A 14,447-nucleotide genomic window follows, 5' to 3' on the forward strand; every position below is an offset into this window, starting at 1 on the left:
TCTCCTCTTGAAAGTCTCAAGTGTTGGAGCTCTCACAACCTCCACAGGCAAGCTGTTCCACTGGTTGGTCGCTCTCACTGTCAGAAAGTTTATCCTTATTTCCAGGTTGAATCTCTCCTTGGTCAGTTTCCATCTATTATTCCTTGTCTGGCCTTCTGGTGCCTTGGAAAACCCCCTCCTCTGTCTGGCAGCCTCTCAATATTGGAACACTGCTATCATGTCTCCCCTGGTCCTTTTCTTCACCAGATTGGCCATGCCCAGTTCTTGCAACCGCTCTTCATATGTTACAATCTACAGTCCCCTAATCATGCTGGTTGCTCTTCTCTGCACTTAAGAACATAAGAAGAGCCATGCTGAATCAGGCCAAAGCCCATCGAGTCCAACATTCTGTGTCACACAGTGGCCCACTAATTGTACATGGGGATCTTGAGCAGAAAGAGAAGGCAAAACCCTCCTTTTCCCTTGACCCCCAAGAAAGGGTACCCAAGGGAATCCTGCCTGCCTCAACCAACATAAAGGGGGATATCTGTTTCAATAACCACCGATACACTTGGCATCCATGAATCTGTCTAATCCTGCCTTGAAGCTATTTAGACTGACAGCTGTCACAACCTCTTCTGGAAGTGAATTTCATAAACCAATGACCCTCTAGGTGAAGAAATATTTCCCTTTATTTGTCCTATTATTGGGTGATAAAGAAAATATTTTTCTCTATCCACCTTTTCTATTCCATGTATGATTTTATACACTTTGATCAAGTCACTTCTTAAATATCGTCTTTCAAGGCTAAAGAGAACAAGGCATTGCAGCCTGGTTTCATAAGGGAGGTGTTCCATTTCCTTGATCATTCTTTTTGTCCTTTTTTGCACCTTTTCCAGTTTCTCTAGAGATTCAATGTATTTTTTGTAAGTGGTATTTTGTAGTGTTCTCTAATGCTAACCCTAACCAATGGGTGACAAACTTGCAGCCTCACGTTTCCGTCAGGTGACTTTTTGTGATCCCCCCCCCCTATTTGTAGAGCTGGGGTGAGTATGGTTTATGCATGACACATCTGTCCCATGGACTGTCAGTTTGACACACCTGCCTAACCCAAGATGCAGAATTTTGTATTAAAATTATCTTTGTGTCCTACCCTCCTAAATATAGCAACATCCTCTTTGGAAAATATTGACTTGAAAATATTGGGATAACTATTCTAGACCTTACAGATTCTCATGATGGACTCTCAGTTTGTCATATTCAAATGCATTTTAGATTGTTTATCTTGCTTTATTATTTCTACAAATAACTCAAGACAGGAATCAGTCCTTCCTTCCTCATAATTTTCCAACAACAAAAATCCTATGATTGTGTGATTGGCCCAAGTCACCCAGTCAGTTTTTCATGCCTAAGAATGGGACTAGAATTTACAATCTCCTGCTTCCTAGCCTGGTACTTTAACCACTAGACCAAACTGGTTGTTAAGGTTGAATGGTAAGAGTAGTAGTTATTTCTGAGGTGCTCCATTTTATCAGTTAACATTGGCAAAGAAACTTACTTCATTCCTGCTACTTAGTACTCTTCCTGGCAAAAGAAGAGGGTGATTGCATGACCTTTCAACAATTAACATTCTTTTTCTTTTTTTTTCTTTTGCTCTTCTTCCATTCTTTTTGGGATAATTTTCATTTTCTTGAACGTTTCAATTGTCAGTGATGGCCTGAATTCTTTGTGCTGACTGCCAAAAAACTTTTGGAAATCTGCCTTTGCTTATCTCTAGAGACTGCTGTAAGTGTTTTCAAAGGAAAAGGAAAGGCATTGTGTTTATTTATTTTTAAAGAACATTTTCTGGAAGGGAGGCCCTTTTTTCTGGGGAAGATTGTTTTGCTGATGTCATATATTAACAGTTGCTGTATTAAATTTAGCAACTAAATTATCTCATATTTCAGTCCCACATCTATTGTTTTGCATGCATCCATCAATTGACATTGTACTGTACATGTTTGATTTTAGTAAATATGATATTTAAGGCTGATTCTGATAAGAGGAAAATTTAATGTAATAACATAATAATTTCAAATAACTTTCCATTTATTTATTTAGCATATGGCATCTATAGATGCCATGCAATCATCGATCATTAAATCATGTATATATACTCATAGACAGACAGACAGACATATAGATGGACAATACAATATAGGACATGATATAGATACTTTATTTATCTATATCATCATTTAGTTCCTTTGACTTCACCTTCAACTTCACCTGCCTGTATATCAGAACTTCAATGTATGTTATTGGAAATTCATTTGAATGAATGAATGGATGGATGAATGAATGAATGAATGAATGTGTATGCATCTCTATTTCTACCTCTTATGCTAGTGCTGACTCTCAGCGACGGCCTAGACAGGTACCTACACTTTTCTTGGCAAGACATTTGGAAGTGGTTTGCCCTTCCCTCCTTCCTAGAATTAAAAGAGATGGACTGGCCCAAGGTCACCCAGTTTCCTTTGTGTTGAAGGCAAGACTAGAACTCACATACTCCTGGTTTCTTACCAGGCACTAAACCACTATAACAAACTGCTCCTCAGATTTATATTCCAGTTTCCTATTATATTTATCTTTTGCCTTTATTTTGGACAACTCAAGTTGGCATACATAATATTCTTGCCTTGTATTGTTCTAACAGCAACAATCTTCAGAGATGTTGGGCTGAAAAAGTGATTGATTCATAGTCACCGAGACAATGTGCATGCCTAAAGGAGGATTAGAATTTATGGTCTCCCAGTTCTTACCCAATCACATTAATTAATACATCAAAGTTGCTGTCTGTTAGTAAGATTTATGAGATTGCTATGTGGGTAGTCAAATGTATATATTTATCTTTATAAAAATAATTCAGCTTCCAACTTTCAATTCCCCAAAGGTTCTCCAAAGCATTTCCATTATTTTCTTTATCCCACTTTCCCAATAAATCTAATAAATGCTTTATATGCTATTTAGAAATATGGATTAAATATAATTTGAAATTTACTTCATAAATTCTACTTATATGGATCAATCCTCTCACCATAGATATTTAATCATATCTTAAATTGATCACTCAACATTCCTTTTCAAGGGTATTTTGATTCTGAGATTTAGAATGATGACTCCTAATTCTGGATTGCTTTCCCAAGAACAAAATCTGTTTGCCCAAACTAAACTTTTTATTCTCTCAGCTGATTCTGTTCTCTCGCATATGTTCAAACAAAGTGCTTTAATACTTATTTATTGAAGTCCTTGAATAGTGGTGCCTTTGATATTTTATTTTGTATAATCTAATAAAAAGTAATCTAATAAAGAGTATACTGCAAATTGCCTTTTTTATTAGAATGGTATACTATTTCATTTTTGTTAAAATTGTGTAATGGTTATCAAAATTATTTATGGAACACTGAATAAGTAAAGTGTATCAGTTAAAAGCTCAATTGAAGTGCTATGAACTCAATATTTACGAAATATTGAAACCAACTTCAAATTTGTCAGTATTATTGCAAAATATAAGGGAAAGTACAGCCACAACTACTGTAGATCCATACATTGCGATTTGATGCTCACACCCATTGTACTTGATTTAGAAAGAAACCATATTTGAGAACATCTATTTTAACAATTCACACTTACGGTGGAGGTATAAATGAGAGTTGGTGTGAAGTATTTAATTGACACCAATGGAAAATTTAAGCATATCAATCTGCAAAAGTCAGAAAAAATTGCATAAACACAGATATTAGTTATATATCCATTTTTTTTTCTGGCAGAAGCTGGAATGGATGTACAATTTTTGAGTTATGTGGCTTTCTTTCATTTTTACATTTGGCGAGAAATGGTCTATAGAGACTGTGATGAATTACTCTGATTCAGTCATGGAACATGAGATCAGGCAAGGTTGAAAGCTGAGACAGACCAACAATGTTAAGGGACATATCTATAACATAGCATGTTTTGTTAGAGGAGAGTGTGTGCAAATAGGACAGAGTACAGTGACAGCAAAGAAGAAGGTAATGCTCCTGAGGAAAATGATAGCAGGCACCACAGGAACAAAGGCTAAGAATAAGAACGAAATAATGGGATCAATTTTAGTGCCCCCCCCCCCATCCCGCTGACCCAAATTTAGCCTGTGAGTATTCTACAGTATTTAGGGAGGAAATTATTAACTCAAAACTGTTCTGTATGAGTGCTGACATCAGGTTTTTTTTTTAAAAAAAGGTATGAATTCTGAGTAGATCCATCTGATCTCTGCTTTTGACTTGTTTTCCCTCTGGGGTAGGGAGCAAATGAAGTGGAATTGAGGATCCCATCTTCAATCTGGTTATTGCTTGCACCTTGTCATAGTTGTTGTTCTGTCGGGCTCTCATAGGTACAAATTTCAGACACACACATGTTTGAAAATTCAAAACAATGTTCTTTATAATGAAAATTCACTTAAACTAAGCCCTCTTTTGGTATAGCAAAGAGCACTCCTCTCCAAACAAACTGGTAATTTGTACAAGTCCCTTATCAGTTCTGTGATACTTAGCTTGCATCTCTGAGGCAATTCACAGTCCTTCTTCTTTCACAAAGTGAAACACACTTTGCTCTGGTTTAGTTTCAAAGCGGGGGAAAATCAGCACACAAAAGGTCAAAGTCAGTAAAGCAGTCACGAAACACAACGATCAGATAATCCTCCACAATGGCCAAACCCACAGGCTGCTATTTATAGCAGCCTCACTAATTACCACAGCCCCACCCAACCACAGGTGGCCTCAATTTATTTGATAATAATCTCTCAGTTGTTGTTGCCTATGCATCGCTCTCCGCATGCGTGGCTGTATCATTAACTCTTGTTCTGAATCCAAGGAGGAACTAGATAATTGATCTCCTTCTGATCTGTCTGCCACACTCTCCTCCTCCCTGTCACTCATGTCTTCTTGGTCAGAGGAGCCTTCATCAGCAGATTCCACCGGCGGGCAAAACAGGCCTGCATCATGTGGATGTCTCCCCCACATCCACAGTCCTTGGGGCAGAAGCTGGGGCAGAGCTAACCACAACAGTTGTCAAGCATCATTAGTACAAAGGTGGGTCAGGGATGAATCAACAAAGTACACAAGAATGATTTAACAGATCTCAGCAAGCACCAAAGGATGCTAATTTTAAGCCAGTGTTTTAGTGCAAGTCTGTTGCTGCAGGGCGGAGTGCAGCTTTTGGAAGCCTTGATTGTGGCCCCCAGAGCACCTTCAAAACTTAGTAACCAACTTTAATTTGCAATGTGACAGACGGGGATAGTGATTAAAAGCATGACTGGAGTAATCAAAGTAAGTATGTTTAATGAATTTAATTTAGTTTTAATTTAATTTAAATGTAAATGAAACGAAACGAGATGGTGCTTTTGTCCTGACACCCCCATTCTTTCAAGTATATTTTCCCATGGTAGGCAAAAGTCAAGTGTGACCCTTGGCCTTTAGAAAGGTCATGCATACGCTTCTAGATACTGTACTTGTTTAGGACACCTCTTAGAACTGATCTATCCTATTTAGCCCAAATTGTGCCTGGGATCAAAGCTTTTCCATTCAGTTATCCTTATCTGTATGCTGTGTTGACATTAGCATTACATCCTCCCATTCCATGTATATTGGGCAGAAAAGTATCAGCAACATTTTTGGTTTTGGATGAGTACTTCAGTATAACATCAATACTCCTGTAATGTTTAGAATATTTAAATTTTTCATGAATATACTTTGCCATGCATTTTGAGGGTATCCTCTTGATCATTTGGCATCAAGTTGTCCATCACATTGCCATCTTGGAGATTCAATTTTTCTCCATATGGAAAATATATCCTGCAAATTGAAACCTTCTGTATGTGGCAATGTTATGTAGTTTGCAGGAGAAACTCTTTTGGAGTTATATATCCTTTATAGGTGTACCAATTTTTGTTTTGTATATTGCACTGTTTCGCAAATAACATCTCAGATCTTGCAACTAGCTTAATTCTCCTTAACTGAAATGAGAAACCAAGGATTATTGGGGAATGAAATAAAACAGAGGGGATGGTATTGTATTCTGTCCATACAATGTTGTCTTAATTCTACCCTTAAAAGTTGAAATCTTCACTTCATTTCCTGATATTAATGAACTCTTATGTCAGACGAGGATCAATGGAAAACAGCAATCACACCTACAAATAAGGACAAAGCAACAATGGATAAAGAAAGAGAAAATAAACATCCACAGAAAAATGTAACATGAATCTCCCTATATCAATAAAGTTTCTGAAATAATTAATTCCATGGATCACCGCCTCTGCTGAAAAGTATCAGATATCCTGGAGCTTATCCATTCTCTCTTTCATTCAAAATCCTGGATGTAGCTGACCTGAGAGAGTCTGTGTTTCTATTGACTGGGTTTTTATTTTGTAAATTCAGTTTTAAAATGTTAAAATTATTTTTCTTTGTTTTTGTTTCAACTCTTCTGTCAGGAAAGATTATTTGACAAAAATATGCAAGTTGCCAAAGAAACAAGGAATAAAATGTATTAATTGCAGAATGTCCAGATAATGTCTAGAAATGTTTCAGAGATATATTCACTGATGTATAAGAAGGGGAAAGATGTGCAATACAATATCAGACTTGCTAGATTGTTTTTTTTTAAAAAATGATCAATCAAAAAAAAAGTATGCCATCTTTGATTTGTTTGATAAAAAATAGCTGTAGTCCTTCCTGTGGAATTGTCTTCTTGGTTGGATCTATCTGAGATATATGTTACTTACCCAGGTATTATGAAAGCCATAGCATAAGAGCCATGGTGGTGCAGTGGTTAGAATGCAGTATTGCAGACTAATTCTGCCCTCTGCCAGAGGTTTATCCCTGATTGGCTCAAGGATACTCAGCTACTAACAAAAGTAAGCAAGATTTTTTATAAAATGCATTCATTGGTTTATTTATTTGTCTATTTAGACTCCACCGATTTTCATAGCTGTACTGTACATCCACTGCCCTTCTTTACATTTTGTGACTTCATATTAAAGTGTGATCGATTCTCAGATTACAACAGAAGATTTCTTCTGTAACAGAACAATTATGCTGCATAAAAGATGACATGCTCAGATGCCCAAATTCCAGGTTTCTTTCCTGTTTCAGAGGCTACCAAGAAGATTTAATCAGGAACTGTGGTTGGAATACAGTATTGAAGGCTGATTCTGACCACTGCCAGGAGTTTGATCCTGACAGGGCTCAAGGTTGACTCAGCCTTCCATCCTTCTAAAGTCGGTAAAATGAGGACCCAGATTGTTGGGGACAATATGTTGAGACTGTAAACCACTTAGAGAGGATTGTAAAGCACTGTGAAGCAGTATATAAGTCTAAGTGATGTTGCTGTTGCTCTAAGCCTAACATACCTAAGAGACATGTTGCATGCAGAAAAGGGGAAGGAAGGAACTTAGGAACTGACAAAAGGAATAATGAAGACAGGGGGGAAAAACGTGTTAGCTTATTATTCTCTTGCACCATGTGGGATTACTCCCAGTCATAGGTAATGATTTCCCTACATTACAAAGAGATATCCCTAAAGAAGATTTTTTAAAAAAATCTTGAGATTGCCTGCTACTACTGATAGAGAAATGAATATGCTCCATCACTTATTGCAGAAGAGACGGAGTAACGACTCGGACACAAGAGCTGGATTTAAACTTGGGTCATTTTTATTATAATAAATTTGCATAATTTATTAATTAAATTAGCATGAATTAGCATAAATTTGCATAAATCAACATACTCAACTATGACCCGGAAACAGTGGACCTGCAGGGTCAAACAAACACTTCCGGGGCGGAAATGACGTAAAAGGTCAACATTCCTGGGCAACTATGGGCGTAGTCGATGCTGGTCCAGGTGAGGGACCTCTCCCTCACCTGAGACCCTGCCATACACTCGCATGAGGGGGGTCCCGCCGGCTCACCCCTACCCTGGGACTTCAATAGCGGGACCCAAAGACAGGTTCCCCCCAAGTGCGCAGGTAGCACCCACCATGGGCTTGGAGAGAACCTGTCAATCATCCCCAAAGATGCCCAAGGGAGAACGCGCAGTTGCTGAAACCACCCAGATTTCCGCCCCTAACCTGCCTACCCAATGACCAGAGGTAAGCCAATTAACCTAATTAAATGCAAACACCCCCTAACCGCACATCCATCTCCCCAGTGTGGAATGGGCGAAAAAACAGCCTGGCCTAATGGGCGAGGCTGCAAAAAATTCCCATTCGGCCCCCGCAGGCGACCCCTTAGGCACACTGCAAAATAGGGAAGGGCGGGTGGGTGTCTGCTCAGGCACCAGGTCCGGGCGAAAAGGCTGTCTTCCCGGCCTGCTGTCCCTTAAATAGGGCCAGCAGGCCCCGCCCGGACCCGACGTCATGCCCAGCCACGTGGGCAGGGCATTCTCGGCCGAAATCTCGCCTTGCGAGATTTCGGCCGAAAACAAGATGGCGGCCGCCATCGGAAGGGTCCGAGTCTGCCCGGCCCTTCCGCAACAGCGCCGTGGGGCCGGTAAGTCAGCCGGCGATATTGCAGAAGAGACGGAGTAACGACTCGGACACAAGAGCTGGATTTAAACTTGGGTCATTTTTATTATAATAAATTTGCATAATTTATTAATTAAATTAGCATGAATTAGCATAAATTTGCATAAATCAACATACTCAACTATGACCCGGAAACAGTGGACCTGCAGGGTCAAACAAACACTTCCGGGGCGGAAATGACGTAAAAGGTCAACATTCCTGGGCAACTATGGGCGTAGTCGATGCTGGTCCAGGTGAGGGACCTCTCCCTCACCTGAGACCCTGCCATACACTCGCATGAGGGGGGTCCCGCCGGCTCACCCCTACCCTGGGACTTCAATAGCGGGACCCAAAGACAGGTTCCCCCCAAGTGCGCAGGTAGCACCCACCATGGGCTTGGAGAGAACCTGTCAATCATCCCCAAAGATGCCCAAGGGAGAACGCGCAGTTGCTGAAACCACCCAGATTTCCGCCCCTAACCTGCCACGGAGCGGGGGTCAGATCTCTATCTTGGCCCCCCGACTCCCCCCTCTATCTGCGCCAGCTCACGCAGAGACCGCTGCAGGTCCTGTAAGAAAATGGCGTTCCCCTGTTCTGACAGGTGAACGCCATCGGCCCGGTAAAGCCAAGGCCGATCTACGGTGATGAGGGGATGGGCCACTACAACCCCACCTAATTCTTTGACAGTTTTTCCCACGGCCTTATTCACCCTGCGTCTAACCCGGTGGATGGCCCTAAGGGAAATGGCGTCCCTCCAAACGATCCTTGGAAGGATCTCTGACCACACCACTTGCGTGGTGGGCCATACCGTGCGAAGCCACCGCAGGTCTTCGCGCGCCTGGACGATCAACGGTAGACCGCCAAGCAGGCATAGGTCATTGCCACCGAGGTGCAAGACCAGCCATCTGGGTGCGGCTATGGGCTGCCGACCACCCAGTCCCATCTGGGCGCGACCCTGGGTAGCCGCCCGCCCAGCAGCGCCGGGTACCGCCCTGAGATGCTGAGTACCCAGCAACGTCGGTAGGAGCCCCTCCCACCGCATACCCCTCCGGCCCATCCAAACAACATTGACCCACCGTCCCAACGACAGCTGGGTCCCGATGGCGCTTCTGGCTGCGGAGCGGCCGGCCCAGAAGACCATGCTGTGGCCACACAGCAGCGCCGTCGGTTTCTGCCTGGACTGGGAACCTGGAAGAGGACACACACAGAGAGGTTACCTAGCCTAAACCCTGCCCAGAATCCTCAGCGGGCCTAACATAACCCAAATATGCCGCTGACCGCCAGCGGCCGATCTCCTGAATCCGTTGGGCCGGGAAACCAGAAAGTGCCGCGCTAGTGGCGCCGCCGATACGGAACGAATGCGTTCCATAGCCGGCGGGATCCATGCCTACCTGAGACATTGCCTTAGACACTATCGCCCAGAATTGATACCGGGTCAGGGGGGAGCCATCCTGGTGTAAAAAAAGGTACCCACGCCCTGACCCACGCAAAACACAAAATTGCTGCAAAGCAGCCACCGGGCAAACAGACTTATCGGTGGCTGCGCTAAGTTCAAGTCTAACCCCTCTGTGTAACTGATCTGTCTTGGAGTGTCTCACCAAAAGAGAGACCCCCCCCTGTCTAAAGGTCAGATCAGCGAGCTGGAAGGCGCGGAGCGACAAGTCAGACTGCGAGGAGGCCAATGCCTCGCTGACCCTGAGGGCCCCAAAAAACATAACACAAGTCGCTGCCCTGAACAGCCGAGCCTCGTAAAGAGAGGCACACAGACTGCCAAATGTCTGATTAATCAGAGACAGCTGCTGAACCGTCAGGGCCCGACGAGTGTCAGAGGGGAACCCCTGTCGCTCCCGCACCCAACCTTCCAGCATCCTCCAGATGCGAAAATCACCCGAAAAATCACCAAACCCCCCCGCCTTGGACAGAAAGGCGAGGCCGGCTAACCTAGCCCTGATAGTCCTCACTGAAAGGCCACGCCCCTTCAGCAGGACACAGAATTCAGCTAGGTGCTCAACCGGGGCAGGCCAGCAATGGGGGTAACCCTTACCCAGCCTGAAATCCCCAAACTCCTTACCTGCACGCTGATAAGCTCGCAGGGTGCTAGGAGCTACCGATAAGGCGATCGCCCTGGAGGCCTCGTCTCTCCAGCTCTCGAGAGCCCGCCCAGGCTCCACAGGTGGGCTGGAAACACCTCCGGCGACTCTCGGGCCCACGGGGCCAGGGTCCGAAACCTGGACAACTGACCACGGGACAAGGCGTCAGCCACCCCGTTATCTAAACCCGGGACGTGCCTAGCCAAAAACAAGGCGTTCAAAGACAAGGACCTGTGCACAAAATGGCGGACAAGCCGCATCACCCTGTCACTCTTAGAGGACAGGGCGTTCACAACATGGACAACCGCTAGATTGTCACACCAAAAATGCACAGTCTTATCCCTGAACTGCTCTCCCCAGAGCTCTAAGGCCACTATTAAGGGGGAAAGCTCCAAAAAGGTCAAGTCCTTAACCAATGAACAGGCACTCCATTCCGGAGGCCATGCCGACCAGCACCACTGGTCACCTAAAACTACCCCAAAACCGCAAGTCCCTGCGGCGTCGGAACACAGCTGCAGCTCCGCTTCCAAAAGAAGCTCCTGCCGCCAGAAAGACAACCCGTTAAAACGTTCCAAAAACTCCCGCCATACGCAGAGGTCAGCCTCAAGCTTGGACCTGATTTTAATCAACTTATCCAGGGGCAATCTGGAAGATTGCTCCACTGAATCCAATTCAATACCAAGGAAGGTAATCCTGGTGGCAGGGCCTTCGGTCTTCTCGGAGGCTAAAGGCACCCCCAATTGAGCACAAAGGGCTTCGAAGTCCCGCATCAAAGCAAAGCATTGCTCCGATTGCGCAGGCCCGGCCATCAAGAAATCATCAAGGTAATGAACGACGGAACCCAGGCCACTACGCCTCCTGAGCACCCACTCCAGGAAGGTACTAAAGCTCTCAAAAAGGGAGCAGGAAACAGAGCAGCCCATAGGCAATGCCCTATCTACGTAAAACCCACCTTCGAAATGGAAGCCCAGCAGCTCGAAGTCGCCTGGGTGAATGGGGAGGAGCCGAAATGCCGACTTAATGTCGCATTTACCCATAAGGGCTCCCACCCCACACTCCCTAACCATGGCCACGGCCGCATCAAAGGATGCGTACCGGACAGAACAAAGCTCGTCAGGAATGAAGTCATTCACTGACTCCCCTTTTGGAAAAGACAAATGGTGAATCAACCTAAATTCACCACTCGCCTTTTTGGGGACCACACCTAAGGGGGACACACGAAGATTCGGAAAGGGCGGCTCCGGGAAGGGCCCAAGGACCCTGCCCTCAGCCACCTCCTTTCGAATCTTAGCCCGTACAATGTCCTCATGTCCGACAACCGACCTGAGGTTGTCGGACATGAAGGCCCTCCTAACACCCACATAAGGGATCCTAAATCCCTCGGAGAAGCCCCTCAAGAGCAACTCGGCTCTCGGGCGAGGGTGGTAGTCGAACAACCAACCCTCGAGCACAGATACATTAATTGGGCTGGGCCCCTTTTCCCCCAGCTGGTGGGGGAGGTTTTCCTGGACCCCCGCCCTTCTTCTCCGCCCCTTTCTTGGGGCGGAGACAGACTGAAGCTGCATGGGACCCCCCACAATTCCCGCAGGCATGCTTGTACTTACAAAAGGGACGAAAACACGCCCCTTTTGCAGCAAACTCATGACAAGCGGGCGAGGCCCCCTTGCCAGCCACACCAGGAGTCGCCTTGGCCGGTGAAGCCGCGCCAGGCTCCTCCTCCATGAAGTGCCCACTATCCGTACGCTCACACCCTTCCTTTCCAGACATATGCGTGGCCCGGAACCAAAGGTCCGGGACCACCATATCCCATGGCAAGTTAGGCTCCACCGACATCCTCATACGGAAACCCTTGTCATAATGGCGCCATATGGTGCCCTTATATTCGAAGTGGGCCCTGGCAATCAAGTCTATATACTTAAACATGGCAGAGGCCATAGCCGGCTGCCGTTGGATCACCACAGACCCATAAGTAAGAAAAGCATACAGCCAGGAGCTGAAGCATTTCGTTACCTTGGTCTTATTCGTTTTCTCCCCCGGGACAATCTCTTTCTCCTGCTTGGGAACCTCTCGGTTCAAAAGCGAAAAAAGATCCACGTATTCACCCCGCCAAATAGCCTCCTTGACCGACGGGTGAAGGTGGCATCCTAAAGGGGTGGACGGCAGCCCGCACGGTATGGCCCCCGCTTTAATACAAGCGAACGGGTCCCATACCGAGTTGGCCGCCACACCAAAAACTCCCGCCCCGTGGGGGTAAGGGAAAACCGGGAGCGGGGGCATGACAGGAGGGGCCGGGGGAACCCACCCCCCTGCACCTGGCACCGCAGGTGTCCCCGCAGGGCCCGTCCCGGACAGCGGAGCAGCGCCGGCCGCCGGCGGCCCCGGAGGAGGAACCGGCGGAGCCCATACCTGCCCGCAGGTGCCCGCGGAGGACCCCAAAAAGCTGGACCCACTCCCGACCCCCGCCGGGGGAAAACCCGGGGCGGGGGGAGGAAGAAAGGACAGTGATGTAGTGTGTGGTGCAGCCTCACCTGCCCCGTACGGGGTCGATGACATCCACGGGGGGCCCAATGTTGCAGGGCCCGGGAAAGCCGCCATCGGCCCTGCCGGGGCCTGTCGTCCAAACGGAGCCATCTGCCCAGCCTGGGCCGCCGCCGGATCTCTCCCCAACGCTGCGGGCACTTGATCGCTGGACGCTCCGGGGACCGCACCGCTCCTCCACTGCTCGAGCTCGTCGAGCCTCTCCAACACCCTGGCCCAAGACATGGCAGGAGAAAGATCAGGTTGAGGGGCAGGAGGCAACGAGACCACCCCCCCTTGTTCAGGGACCACCCCCGCAGTCCCCTCCCTACTGGCCCGAGCCCGGGCAGAAGGCCTAAGGGCCCTCCTGGGGCGCGCCGCTGGCGGAGCCATAGGGGCAGTGGCAGGCCTCTTTTTTGGACCCATCACAAGTTTTCCCTTAGTATGCAATGAGCCACCAAAACAACCTAGGACCGAACCCCCTGACCGAGTGGCAGGCACAAGTCCCCCACCGCAGGGCCCTACTTAGGGCCTGGTACCGGGAAAAAAAGGGGGGGGAAGCCCCTGCTACCCCCTAGGCCCCTTTATGTTATTATTTTATATTAGCACAGGTAGGCCTTAAAGGCCTGCAATCCGGAACAAAAACCGCCCAAGACCGGGGGCCCACACCGAACACCCCCCACCGCGCCCTCCTCCCAGCCGGGAGGAGGTTACCAGTCCCCCTCGGGCCCGAGGGGGATCGCTGAAAACAGCTCCCAAGTGGAGAGGATTAAGGCCTCAACGTCGTCTTGAAGCAGCAGCACTTTTCGCCCCCTCGGTAGGCCACAAAATGGCGGCCGCGACACGAGGGGAACCAAAATGGCGGCCGAGCAGCACCAAGCAAGTGTCTGCTCAGGCACCAGGTCCGGGCGAAAAGGCTGTCTTCCCGGCCTGCTGTCCCTTAAATAGGGCCAGCAGGCCCCGCCCGGACCCGACGTCATGCCCAGCCACGTGGGCAGGGCATTCTCGGCCGAAATCTCGCCTCGCGAGATTTCGGCCGAAAACAAGATGGCGGCCGCCATCGGAAGGGTCCGAGTCTGCCCGGCCCTTCCGCAACAGCGCCGTGGGGCCGGTAAGTCAGCCGGCGATAATTTCATCTTTTTACCATGGTCCCACTCCTAATGGAGATTTCTTAGCTCACCTGCTAAGATCATTTGATAACTCATATGAATACTTGTCCTGTTCTTGACTACTCCACAAAAGATCAACGATTTGGTGAATTATACTTTAAAGCTTCTTTAATAG

Source organism: Erythrolamprus reginae, chromosome 1 (assembly GCF_031021105.1).
Source record: "Erythrolamprus reginae isolate rEryReg1 chromosome 1, rEryReg1.hap1, whole genome shotgun sequence".
Taxonomy (NCBI): domain Eukaryota; kingdom Metazoa; phylum Chordata; class Lepidosauria; order Squamata; family Dipsadidae; genus Erythrolamprus; species Erythrolamprus reginae.